Here is a 13,063-nt window from a genome sequence, read left to right as displayed (position 1 = left end):
GTAGTGCATTCATCCAGCCCATACTTCCTTAACTTGCTGACAAGAATACTGTGGGAGACCGTGTCAAAAGCTTTGCTAAAGTCAAGAAACAATACATCCACTGCTTTCCCTTCATCCACAGAACCAGTAATCTCATCATAGAAGGCGATTAGATTAGTCAGGCATGACCTTCCCTTGGTGAATCCATGCTGGCTGTTCCTGATCACTTTCCTCTCATGCAAGTGCTTAAGGATTGATTCTTTGAGGACCTGCTCCATGATTTTTCCAGGGACTGAAGTGAGGCTCACTGGCCTGTAGTTCCCAGGATCCTCCTTCTTCCCTTTTTTAAAGATTGGCACTACATTAGCCTTTTTCCAGTCATCCGGGACTTCCCCGGTTCGCCACGAGTTTTCAAAGATAATGGCCAATGGCTCTGCAATCACAGCCGCCAGTTCCTTCAGCACTCTCGGATGCAACTCGTCCGGCCCCATGGACTTGTGCACGTCCAGCTTTTCTAAAAAGTCCCTAACCACCTCTATCTCCACAGAGGCCTCAGCTGGAGTACTATGTCCAGTTCTGGGTGTCACACTTTAAGAAAGATGTGGACAAACTAGAGAGAGAGTCCAGAGGAGAGCACCAAAAATTATAAAAGATTTAGAAAACCAGATCTATGAGGAACAGTTGAAAAACTGGGCGTGTTTAGTCTTGCGAAAAGAAGACTGAAGGAGGACCTGGTAACAGTCTTCCAACAGGGCTTTTATAAAGAGGACTGTGATCAACAGTTCTCCGTGCTCGCTGAAAGTAGGACAAGATGCAATTGGCTTAATCTTCAGCAACGGAGATTTAGATTCGTTATTAGGAAAAACTTTCTAACTATAAGGATAGTTTAGCATTGGAATAGGCTTCCAGGCTGGCTGCGGAATCCCCATCATTGGAGGTTTTAAAGAGCAACTTAGAAAATTGGGCTAAATCAGATTATCTTGAATGAGATCGTCATGAACTGGGGGATACTTACCATCAACCAGATTGCCTTGAGCAACAACAGGAAATTAAAGCTCTTCTGCTCTAAGCATAGAAAATACAGGTATTCTCATATGACTAGTCCATCACATCATAGAGATGTTTCTTCATTTGTCATGTATGCTTCCAACTCCAGGGGACCTACTGATCTGTCTCAACCCAGAGAAATTAAAATTAGCAATATTGAACTTTAAGACCTGAACCTCCTTCAGTTCAGCAATTCTTTTTGACTCATGGATGTCTTTCTTTAATCAAGGAATTAATTTATGTCCAGAATCTACAATCAACTATTTCTGTGTGCAGATTTCAGCATCTGAGGTGCTCAAACTTGCTAGATGCAGACAGTGTAGCAATTCACCCTCACATCTCAAGATGTATCAAGGCCTTTCCAAAGTTTCAGCCATCAATTAAATATCTTATGGCTTGTTGGAACTTAAATTTGCTTATTTCTACGTTGATGGAGCTTCCATTTGAACCGCTTTCTAAAGTTCCTGGGTTTTTTCCCTTTCAGTGAGTCACATTTTCAGAGAGAATTTGAACTCCAGAAACAGTTTCAATTCAGGAACAGTTTCTTTATTTTCTTAATAAGATAGTCTTCTTCATAGCCCCAGAGTTTCTCCCTAAAATAATCTTATCTTTTCATATTATTCACTATTCACTGATTATCCCATTATTCACCTAAGCCTTTCTCATCCTAAGGGCATTGAAGTTTCACTTTCTGGATGTGAGAGGGGCCAAAAAATGTAATCTAGAAATGATGGAAGCCTTTTGAAAATAAGATACTTTATTTCTGGTGTATACTGGTTAAAAAAAAAGGCAACAGAGTATATAAAGCAACCATATCCAAGTTGGTTAGAGCAGCGTATTATTAAAGAAAAGGAGATAATGAAAAGAACATAAGAATGGCCATACTAGGTCCATCTAGTCCAATATCCTGTCTTCCAACAGTGGCCAATACCAGATGCTTTGAAGAGAATGAACATAACATAGCAGTTTATTGAGTGATCCATACCTGGTTGTCCACTTGCAGCTTCTGGCTGTCAGAGACTTAAGACATGGGGTTGCATCTCTGACCATCTTGGCTAATAGCCATTGATGGACCTATTTCCATGAACTTATCTAATTCTTTTCTGAACCCAGTTATAATTTTGGCCTTCACAACATCCCCTGACAATGAGTTCCACTGGATGACTGCATTGTGTGAAGTAGTATTTCTTTTTGTTTCTTTTAAGCCTGCTGCCTATTAATTTCATTGGGTGACCCCTGGTTTTGTGTTATGTGCAGCGGTAAATAACATTTCCTTATTAACTTTCTCCACGCCATTTAGGATTTTATAGATCTCGATCATATCCCTCTTTAGTTGTCTCTTTTCCAAGATGAACAGTCCCAGTTTTTTTAATCTCTCCTCATCTGGAAGCTGTTCCATCCACTAATCATTTTTGTTGCACTTCTCGATACCTTTTCCAATTTTAATATATACATTTTGAGATGGGGCGACCAGAACTGCATGCAGTATTCAAGGTGTGGGCATACCATGGATTTATATAGTGGCATTATGGTATTTTCTATCTTATTTGTCCCTTTCCTAATGGTTCCTAACATTCTGTTAGTTTTTTTTGACTGCTGCTGTACATTAAACAGATGTTTTCAGAGAACTATCCACAATGATTGCAAGATCTCTTTCTTCAATAGTAACAGCTAATTTAAACCACATAATTTTATATGTGTAGTTGGGGTTATGTTTTCCAATGTTGCATTTATCAACATTGAATTTCATATGCCATTTTGTTGACAAGTCACCTGGTTTTGTGAGATCCCTTTGTAACTCTTCGCAGTCTGCTTTGAACTTAACTACCTTGAATAATTTTCTCTCCTTTGCAAATTTTGCCATTTCACTGTTTGCTCCTTTTTCCAGATCATCTATGAATATTTTGAACAGAACTGGTCCCAGTTCAGCACTCTGGGGGACACTGCTATTTACCCCTCTCCATTGGGAAAACTGATAATGTATTCCTACCTTTTGTTTTCTATCTTTTAACCAGCTACTGATCCATGAGAGGACCTTCCCTCTTATCCCATGACTGATTACTTTGCTTAAGAGCCTTTGGTGAGGGACCTTGTAAAAGACTTCCTGAAAGTCTAAGTACACAATATCCACTGGATCACCCTTGTCCACATGGTTGTTGACCTCCTCAAAAGATCAGTGGGAAGAGAGAAGTAGAGTGTCTGTGACAAAATTTGAAGAGCAATGACCTGGGCATTGATCCATTCATTTACAAAGAATTATAAGGTGGATATTGTTTCCTTGTTTGATTGAGCCTTTAGTCACCAAGGTCAGTAGTCTGCTATGAAATCTTATTTCCTTCCTTATCTTTCCCACTCTTCATCCCATTTTGCTTGCTAATTCCCAACAGCCTTTCCCTTCAGACTGATAGATTTTTATGTATGAATAAAAGGACAATTTTGCTATTACCTGCTAATTTGTCTTCTCATAACACAGACTCTATCAGTACAGATGATCCTTCCTTTCAGTTAAAATGTTTGCCACTTTGCAATTGGTTTGTTATAATTATCTGTTAATAGTAATGATACCTAGCACTTATAGAGCACTTTTCATCCACAGCTGTCTCAAAGCTCTTTTAGACATTTTGGGTGAGATTCTGCGCTGCTTTTCTAAGAGACACAGCACAATACTCACAACCCAGGTGGGTCTGAGGTGGCTTTAAACCACTTTTGCATCCTCTCAATCCTGGGCTGCTCCACGGCCCCAGGCATAATGCAGACAGCCTCAGAGGCCTAAATTATGACAGTCTCCCTGAGCAGCCCTCTGAGCCAAAGTGCTGCTCAGAATCTCTGCAATGTTGAATCTCAACCCCTGACAAATCCTCCCACCTCCAGGAATGCCCTCCTGCCCCAGGGCTTTGGAAAGATTCCTCAGAAGGCAGCCTTATGACTGTTTTCTTCAGTTCCTATGCCGGGGTATCCTACCCTGGCCAAATAAGAGGCTTTTAGAACCTCTATACACTTTTCTGACCCTTTTACCCAGCATAAAAGGCCAGAGCCTGGATGTCACCCATTGTAACTTTGAAAATTTCTTTCTGGAGAGGTGACACATTATGAGCACCCTTCTCAGGGGGAGCTTTAACTCCAGATCTTTCCAGATGACCTAGCTCTGTGATCTTTAATGGCCATGGTTAACTCAACAATCTGGTTCCCGACCAATGAGTTTTATGTCAAATATACAGTTAAACAAAATGTTCCTAATTATTTTAAATTTGGTGGTGTTTTATACTTTCTATGGCCCTTGTCACTGTAGTATCTGAATGTCTTTCAATATTTATGAATTTAGCCTCACAATACCCTTGTAAGGTACAAAAGTGTTAATCAACCTCATTTTATAATTTGGGAAACTGAGGTGCAGAGTGGCTAAGTGTCTTACCAAAAGCCACACATGAAAGTCTGGGAAAGAGCGAGGAATATGATCCCAATCTCAGCTCCCAACCCTGTGTCTTGGCCACAAGACCACCCTTCCTCCATCTTGATGTTGATGTAACATCACCAGTATAGTTCAGTTTGAAGTGTCAGAGAGAGCTGTAGCCAGCAATCTGCAACTTCTGAGGATCTAAGGGAATGGGGGTGAAGGGAACAAGGTTTACATTCCTAATGCGTCAATTAACCCTGCTTATTTGAGGATATTCAGCAAATCATATTAAAGCTGCTTGATTCTTGATTTTATATTTGCAGGTCACCTTTGTCTACAGTGCTGATACATATAAAAATGTATTGTTTTATGGCTCTCATAAGCATGAAGCGTACAAACTCTATGTCTAAGGTAAGTTAATTAACATTCTATTTGGTATCCCTCCCTAAAAAATATTGCACACGTACAGAGAAATACTCAGTATCTAACTGAAGGCTCAATTCTGTCTTTAAGGCACAGTCTTGGGTAAGGGGTGCTGCAGAGCATAGTAACTTCTCAGGGGGAGCTCTGGGAGAAAATCTCTCCAAGAGCTCCCCAGTGGACAGGCAGAGTGTTTATGCTCCACTAGCTCTTAACATAGTAGAGTATGCTCCCCTCTCTGCAGCTGGCTGGGGACGGGGGGGGGGGGGGAGGGAGAGGGGTGGATGGGCGGGAGGAGAGGGGACGACACGGACGGACACGACATATAGCCCCACCTCCTCCTTCTGGGCCTGGTTCACTCCCCCGAATTCAGAGACTACAGTTCTGTCTGCACCTTCTGAGGAAGGACTCTTGTGCACCACCGTTCACAGCCCCTTTAGCCCTCCTGTAGACATGCAAGGCTGGGCTCAGTCTAGCCTGTATTACTATATTAATAGGAACCATATATACACTTACAATACTTTTATGAGCTTCCCCCTCCTTTCCATATTCCCGCATTGGCATTTGAGTCATTGTTCTAATGCTTTAAGTGAGAAAAATCTGTAGGAGTTACAAAACGCAAATAATTGTATTAATTATTTAGCATTTTTCTTTTTGGCTCTTCAGCAGTATTTCTCCTACAGATCAGCATTACAAAACTGAGATGAACTAAAGTCCAAACTGACAGGTAGCCTTTACTCATGCAAATAGTCCCATTGACTTTAATGGGACTTCTTGTGTGAAAAGGGTTTACAGGATGAGACCCTATAACAATTCAGATTTTATATGGAAAGGTTGCCAAAAATTCGTATTTAGTCAATAGTACATGAAGATTGTAACACTCAATCAAACAGTATCATATAATGGATATTTTGGGTGAAATTAGTGATTTTAGTAAGCAAAGGTTGTTCACATGCATGTAACATTCAATCAGTAATAGGCAAATTAAAAGTTAAAACACATGTAAAACAGTAGTTTAAATACTGAATATTGAATATTCTGGATTTTGCCAGTTTGTCTTAAAAGTGTAGAGTTTTTTTAAAGTTTTCTGCATTTATATTTCTTTTTTAAATCTTTCATGTAAGGTGAAAAATGTATATTATTCACTTGATAGACTTTTTGAATTTTCCTAATTTGCATTTATCTTTTATACCTGCCATGTTGGAATGGCTACTTTGTGATCTGTATTATGTGCATATTTGTAGCCTGTGTTAAGTGCATGTTTATACATTTTTTTTAAAAAGTGCATTATTTAATACCCTGCAATTGCTAATATCATGTACAATATTACATGTACAGTGATATTCAGTACTGTACAGTAATATCATGTACAATATTAAGAATGACTATACATATATAATAGAAATCCTTATTAAAAGCAATTATACATATGTAGTAGTTATCTTTAAAAATTAATCTTGCCAGCTTTACTTGCTTTTATTTTCAAAATACTAAGTATATGACTCTGTTATGGAGCATTAATGCAGGACTTGAAAATTATACTAGATATTTACTGGTACTAGTCAGAGGACTACATCCACAAACCAGAAATAGATACAAAAGAGGGGGACAGGGAAGAATGGATGAAAGATGGAGCTCCCTGCCATAACCAGTTACTAGATATGAGAGGGTATACAGAGATTTCTATAAAGATGTTGCATATAATTGCAGTACGAATCATAACTTTCATCCCTTTATAGCTTCTAGAAGAGAAAAGGGAGGATTCTATCCCTTCTCCACTTTTCGAGAGCATTGTGGCTTCTATGGTGGTTGAGTCTGTGCTACTTTACTTCTCCCTCAGCCTCCATTTCTTTTATCTGTTCTTTATCCCCTATTCCCCAACCCCTATGAATAACTGTAGTACCTCATTCTGATGTTAATAGTTTTGCCAGACAGGTACACCAATATGATATTGATATTACTGACAATTTCACAGTTAGTCATAAGACTCTGAACTACAGAAGTTCATCTCTGCAGAGCCTTCTTAATTTCACTTTGCTACTACTTGATAAAGTGATGAGGAGCAGCAGAGGCACTGGAACTGTCTGCCTGCAGACCCAGGAGGACAACACTGCATCAGTTAACCCTCCAAATGTGAACTATGGTAATATTCACAACATAGAGAACAGAAGTGTACTTTATTTTTTAAATGAAAGCTGCAGATGTTAATGGCTTAAGCTCCTATGCTCACCAGAGAATTTTTTTTTACTCTCATTTGGAAAGTGGATGAATAGATTTTCCAAGTGCTGCATTAATAACACATAATAGACTAAATGTATTCTTTCAGTAAACAAAAGTCAGATATAGAAATAACCTGATTTAGCTTTTGTTTTAAAATTTAGAGGTATATTCTGTCCTGTTTCAAATACAAAAATCTCATTGATGAGAAAAATATGACCCTCAATATTTGCTACCTAATAGCTAAAATTAAAGGAGAACTAGAGTTTTTTAAGGGCTAACTGTGTTTTTATGTGTGAGATGCCCCAAATAGTAAGGAGTGGAAGGGCATTTAACAAATAATTAAATGTAACAAATATTTTCTCCCCTATTTCAGGTACTCTGAAATTGCACGGACTCACTGCCAACCACTGTAAAGTCATGGCTACCACTGAACCCTGCTAGAGCCTGGAGCTGATGCATAAGGGCTCAAGTATATGACTTTCATTATATGTCATGGGTTTGTAATTTTTTTTGCAAAACCATACTGTTAAATAATAATAATCCCTGCCACTTACTGGCACAACTCTTGACCAGAATCACAGTAGCTGTGACATTGCAGCAGATCAGCGGTCCACTGAAACAAATTTTAGAAGTCTAAAAAGGGGAATGGAAGGGGAGGTTAATTTGAAGTTAGTCATGTGCTGAATATCCCACTTATGCTTATTTGCTGAGGTAATCACAAGAAAAAAAGTAACTCTTTTAAAAAATAAAGTTTGTATTTTTTAGAAAAACCCCAGAGTATTATCTTGAATGAACTCTCAACATTTTGTATTTTAACATAAAAGTAATTAATAATTACACACTGTACATGTGGAAATACAGATTTGATCCTCATAATGAATTAATACAATTTAGTTTTCTTTAATGTGTACACTACAGGGCGGATTCTAAATTCCAGTGTATTTTTTACATTTAAAACAAATGAGACTATTTATGAGAGTAAGGATATATATGTGTAATACAGAAAGTATGCATATTTTATTTATTGAACACTAGTGCCTTCACACAACCTATTTTTGTTGACATTTGTTTATTTTCTCTGGGAGAATGACAGATCTGCAGTACAACATAATACCAAATCCAAAGGCCAGAGTTTCAGAGCAGACTGGATTTCAGGTAAATAGAAACTGACCCCATAGTGACAGTGATGGCCCCACACTTCCTGCTTCAGCTTTTGAAAGAGCTCCCCACTAGCTAAGTCATTAAACCACTTCTTGTTTCCAGACACTGACAACTCTGGAATTTATTTTACACTGCTATCATTCAGACTACTTACAAGAATAGAATGAACTGTTCTAGGCCCAGATTCTCTGATGCACCAAAGCTCTGGTAAATGTAGCAGAGTTGGGGAGCCATCCAGTAGCTGGTTATAGCTCTCTGATCTCTGCCCAGCCCTGTCTCTGGTACAAGTTAGAGCACCCTAAGGGCAGCTCTAATTTACCAAAGCTGACATTGATCCCTAATTGACTGTCCACCACCTGAAGATAGCTGGAGTGCAATGATCTTTAGGCATAGTTCCTAGGATGATGTTGCAAAAGTAACCTATGATGGCTCTTTGCCTGCTGGGACTTACCCACATCAAGGGAATCTTCAGCAAGTGAGATAAAGGGTAGTTTTCATCTTTTTGTCCTAATTCTCACCTGTTTTTTGTATCAAATCAGAAATTATGAAATGCTTGGAAAAGTGCACATTAGATTTCTTATGAAGGTATATTAACAAGAAGACAACAATAATTTACCTAATTAAGTATATGCTGAAAAATGTACGAAGTTATCTACTTGGTTAATGAAAGTTAGTGTAGTGTCATTGATAGTGTTTTACTGTTATTAAAATACCATAATCTGAAAAGGTGTATGTACTCCAATCTTGTGCAATAAAACATTTGGAAAACAACAAGGCTTATAAAAATGTAACCTTATTAAAAATATCTAAAATTTGAAATCCTAAATGTGAAATGCTTGCTTTCTTGTTTAGAGGAAACAGAGCAAAGATACAATATAACAGAGAAAGCTAGCAGGACAAAGGAGATACTATCGACTCATTCCAGACTGCCAATTTAGCAGCTCAAACTTAGCTTCCTTTTTACTTTTGTAACAGTAGGGAACTCAAAGCTTTTCTGTCTATTTTCTGCACAAACAGAAACACCCAAACTTCAAAAAGTAATACACTACTTTGAAGAAACCAAAACCATCAACAAGTTAAAAACTGTATGTACCACTAACTGAAGTCCATGATTCTTACAGTTTCCACTGGGTAAATGTTTATTATTTAGTTGTATTTTTAGGTTACTGCACTAGAGAAAAAAAGTTTTTTTCACCAAATATCACTGTCTGTAAAACACTTTTTGTTGTTTTTAGTGTGATATGGATTTATTGACTTTCCAGTGGGTAAGTACTACTTCAGTATTTTGACAAATTTAATAAATGAAAAATTGCCTTTGATGTCTCAAGTATACATTGCAATATTTTGGTAATCTTATAATGTTAAAATGATAAAATAGAAAAAAATAAGAGAGGATGTGAGAATTAATTTTTGGACTCTGTATTCAAACATGCTTTTCTATTATTTTTAAATGTTTATTTTGTGCAGAGATTAACTTTTGAACTAAGGTGTACCATGTATTGTCCTTTGTCACAAACCTACTATGACTGGCCAGTAAATGTCATTGTTCCTGTCATTTGTATAGTAAGTAATACAGTATCAAAAGTATATTCCTAGGAATTTCACAACACTAGGATGGTTTCCTGTGTGGTCTATCTTGTTCATATAAAATTTTTGAGACAGCAGTTTAGCTGTTCTGTGTCCAGAAATAAAACTTAAATCTCTTATGATAAATTGCTTCCTGAACATACAGTATTTGTTTAAAATGTCCAGTGTAAATTAATCATCATTATGTAAAGCACCCAAACATGGTATTAACTGTGATACTAAGGTAAACATTTCAAATGTTAGAAATCTAGTTTTACAAAAGAGCTACTTTACAGTAAGCAATACTTTTAAATCTAGAGGCAAAACAATGGATTTTGTACTTGTTTATTACTAAATCCTGAACTGTATTAGTACACCTTCTGGAGCCTTTAGAATGCACCACCTGTGATTCACATTTACTTTAACATATTACCAAAAGACAGACATGTTGGGAGCTGTTAGAATATCTCTCAGTTATTAAGATTTGTGCAAAGCCTGAGTGACCAGGCTTTTTTTCTTCTTCTTGTTATAACAGAGGTAGACTAAACAAACAGAACTAGCATGTAATGAAAAGCTCCACTCATCATAGATGTTGCTATTTTGAAAGGACTGAAATTAGATCATTTTAAAATCATGATCCAGACTCAGAAAAGGCAGAAAAACAGGGCCCAGTTAGAACCCATCCCCCATTTCTCCAAATACAGAAAAGCTTCTGTGTGACTCTCAAAAGTTTGCTTATCGATTTGAGAGTAGAGCCCCACCCTTATTGAAAAACAAACAAACCAACCTCCAGTATTGTACAGGAATGACCCCAAACAGCGGTACGTGTAGTGGTTTGGACTATACTGTAGCACACTAGAATTCTTTCCTTATGCTGACGGCTGCTATTTAATAGACGATGCAGGTTTTATGGGTAACAAGTCCCTTCATGGCTTTATTGTCCGACCTATAAACTATTCCTTCTGCCAAGCTGTTGCCGCTCAGTTTCTGGGTGTTGGGAGCCATGTAATGGAGACAGATGGAAGGTGGAAGTGATATAGGATGAGAGAAATTGGCCCATGAGTTCCAGAGGCTACTGCTAGGCTACAGGCTCTGTCCCTTGTCTTGCTTGTGCAAGACTGGCTCTGGTGCCTGTCCCCTCCCTAGCTAAACAAAACCGCTTGTAACTCCTGAATGTTATTGCACAATGGGAGGAGGCTCCTTCTCAACAGGGCTGGTCAGTGTCACCTCCCTCTTTCGCCCGCCCTCCTGCTGGCTCTCTGGAAGGAAGTGGGGATCATTGGGCACTTTCCTCTTGGGGTGCTATGGAAGCCAGAGCCCTCATCGCCCCTTCATACTGCAGAGCGGTTTCCTCCAGGATCCAGGGGAGGGAGAAAGGTGGGAGGGAGCCAGCGGAAGGCCCCGCCGCCTGCTGTTGTGAGGGTGGCGGTGACTTCATTCTTTTCTTAATATAGAGTCGGTTGTCAGGCTCTGGACAGAGCCGGGCTGGAGGGACTGGCTGTCAATCAAATGACGTCACAATACGCTTGCGTGAGCACTGTAAACACTAGGTTCTGGTCATTATAGCTCTGTGTGTGAGGGCGCGCGCGCCTGGGCTGCGTATCTCCCTCTGTGTGCCTGGGACCCTCTCAAGCACACTGTTCCCTTCCCCTCCGCTTTCTGTGAGAGCAATGTCATTGCCTCCATGATCTCTCACCGTGTAGAGCTCAAAAGGTAACATAATTGGAGGGGGGATGATGTAATTCTCTCCCTGGCCAGTAGCTGCCTACGCTTACACCGATCCTCTGGTTACAGGGGAGGGGGTTTATCTGCTCGGTATTAGCTGCCCCCAACATGTCGTGGAGATTGGGGGAGGCTGACCCCCCAGGCAAGCACAAATGCACTCCCTTTTAATCCTGAGTGATTGTGAAAAGGTGGAAGATCCTCTCTGTCTCCAGCTCCGACAGCAGATTGGGTAAAGGCGAGCCCAGTACGGCGTGTGTTCAGTAAACACGCCGATGAGCTCTGGCGGTAAACAAATCTCCTACTAGCCTTTTTAACACAGCAACTTGCTTCAGGCAGCTCCCCCTAACACACGCACGCACACACATTTCCCTTCTAACAAAAGCCTGTTTAATATTGGTTAGTGCGTCAGCTTTGTTCTGTAAGCGGCAATAACTATCCCTATTTTTATAACCTATTGTAATATGTGACAGTTGATATCCCGACTAACCCAGCTCCTCACCACACACACACCCCTACAGTATGAGACCCACGTACACTCGCATGCCCCTCCAGTTCAGTGACAACAAACCACTATGGCTTAGCTCCCGCTCTGAAATCCCAGTCCCTCTTTATTTCCTCTCTATCCCTCTGCCTTTGCAATGTAGCAGATAGAAGAGCAAGAATCCTCCCTTCCCCCCAAAAAGGAAATATGTGAATTGCACTTACTGATCTGTCAGAGGAGGAAAAACACCTTCTTACTGTAAAGCAAAATAGCCAGTTGCAGGATGCTGCCAGTATTATGAAAAAGCGAAGAAAAATCTTCCAGTAGCGATATTACCCCTAGATTCGGCTGTTTAACCAGAAAAAAAAATTAAAAATAACAACCCCCCTGTTGCCTTTTTTGTGCAGTTTCAGCAAAGCTGCGAGGAAGTTGGTCCTTTTGTTCCACTATTTATAGATTGCGTCAACATTGCGAAAAGGAGAAGGCGGAGCAGTGGCACTTACTCCTCAGAGAGAGAGGGAGAAAAACCCAGCACACACGCGACCTTAAGTACACAACACTGCGACCTCCTCCTCTCCTCCTCCTCCACCACCCCACTGAGCAGCGCCAGAGATCAGATTCAATCACGTGTCTGAGGAGAGCACCAGCCTGCCCAGTGCCTGCTTAGTGCTGCCTTGCCATGCACAGCAGCAGCAGGGAGAAGCTACTCTCCCCGTTCTCAGGGACTCTGGAGCTCGCATCCAGGGTATGCTTTATATGTGCAGAGGAATGGATTTCCCTGAGTGTCACCCACTAAGCTATTACAAGTGCATGTCACAGTGCCCACTGCTGTCACTTCTATGTTCGCCTCCATTGCCTCTCATGTTTATATATTTGAATACACTCGTCTGTTTTACTACAAAAGAGTTCTAAAGCGAATTTGTTACAACCCTACCATGGCAAATTCTCAAGAGATTAGTACGCAGGAAAGGGGAAGCAGCATTGCTAAGACCTGTAGAACACTCGCTCTCCTCTCCGCAGGTGCACCGAGAATATATGACAGTTCCCTTTCCATTCCTACCATGTAGGAG

The 13,063-nt window shown here is 39.9% G+C and overlaps 1 long non-coding RNA gene across 6 annotated transcripts in view; it reads right to left on the bottom strand.

Moving 5' to 3' along the window:
• The window catches only part of LOC125636437 (uncharacterized), a 69,862-nt gene extending 57,288 nt beyond the window's left edge, over positions 1-12,574 (bottom strand). For 2 of the 6 annotated variants that reach the window (XR_012668368.1, XR_012668364.1), the window contains exon 1: positions 12,218-12,571. This is a non-coding gene — a long non-coding RNA (uncharacterized LOC125636437). Of the gene's footprint in view, positions 1-994; positions 1,149-8,672; positions 8,740-12,217 lie in introns of those variants that run through there. The other 4 variants (XR_012668366.1, XR_012668369.1, XR_007356595.2 and 1 more) reach the window with 4 other exon arrangements.
• Between the last annotated feature and the right edge of the window lie 489 nt (positions 12,575-13,063).

This window comes from Caretta caretta, chromosome 1 (genome assembly GCF_965140235.1).
Source record: "Caretta caretta isolate rCarCar2 chromosome 1, rCarCar1.hap1, whole genome shotgun sequence".
Lineage (NCBI taxonomy): Eukaryota > Metazoa > Chordata > Testudines > Cheloniidae > Caretta > Caretta caretta.
The sequence above is the reverse complement of the archived record's forward strand: the minus strand, read 5'-3'. Positions and strand labels throughout refer to the sequence as shown.